Raw genomic sequence first — 804 nt, 5'->3', positions numbered from 1 at the left:
GTCTCCCTGCTCTCCTGATGGTTTCTTTGGCTTTGCAGAAGCTTGTCAGTTTAATAAGGTCCCATTTGCCTATCTTCTCTCTTAAGTCCTGTGGGTTTCGGATTTTGTACAGGAATTGGATGCCAGTTCCGATTTCCATGAGAGTATTTCCTTTCTTTTCTAAGGTTCTTATGGTTTGAGATTTTACATCTAGGTCTCTGATTCATTTGGAGTTAACCTTTGTGCATGGGGGCTTCATTCCTGGCATGCAAGGCTGGTTCAACATTCGTAAAACCATAAATGTAATTAAATACATCAACAATTGTCAAAACAAAAACCACATGATCATATCACTAGATACAGAAAAAGCTTTTGATAAAATCCAGCACCCCTTCTTGATAAAAACCCTTGAACATCTAGGCATATGGGGAACATACCTCAAAATAGTAAAAGCCATCTACGAGAAACCCACAGCCAGCATACTCCTAAACAGACAAAAATTGGAACCAATTCCCCTGAAAACTGGAACTAGACAAGGATGCCCACAGTCTCCCCTCCTGTTCAACATAGTATTGGAAGTCCTGGCTAAAGCAATCAGAGAAGAGGAGGCAATCAGAAGTATTCAAATAGGAAAAGATGAAGTCAAGTTATCTCTCTATGCTGATTTTTTGATTTATTGTAGATATGAGGTCTTGCTGCCCAGGTGGGTCTCAAACCGATGGGCTCAGGCAATCCACTCACCTCAGCCTCCCAAAGGTGCGGGATTACAGTCTGAGCCACCGAGCCCGGCTGAGAAGTGTTCCTTTTTCTTCACGTCCTTGCCAG

The sequence above is a fragment of the Carlito syrichta genome, unplaced genomic scaffold (genome assembly GCF_000164805.1).
Source record: "Carlito syrichta isolate Samal-C Ts95f unplaced genomic scaffold, Tarsius_syrichta-2.0.1 Scaffold303355, whole genome shotgun sequence".
Lineage (NCBI taxonomy): Eukaryota > Metazoa > Chordata > Mammalia > Primates > Tarsiidae > Carlito > Carlito syrichta.
Note: the sequence above shows the minus strand (reverse complement) of the source record.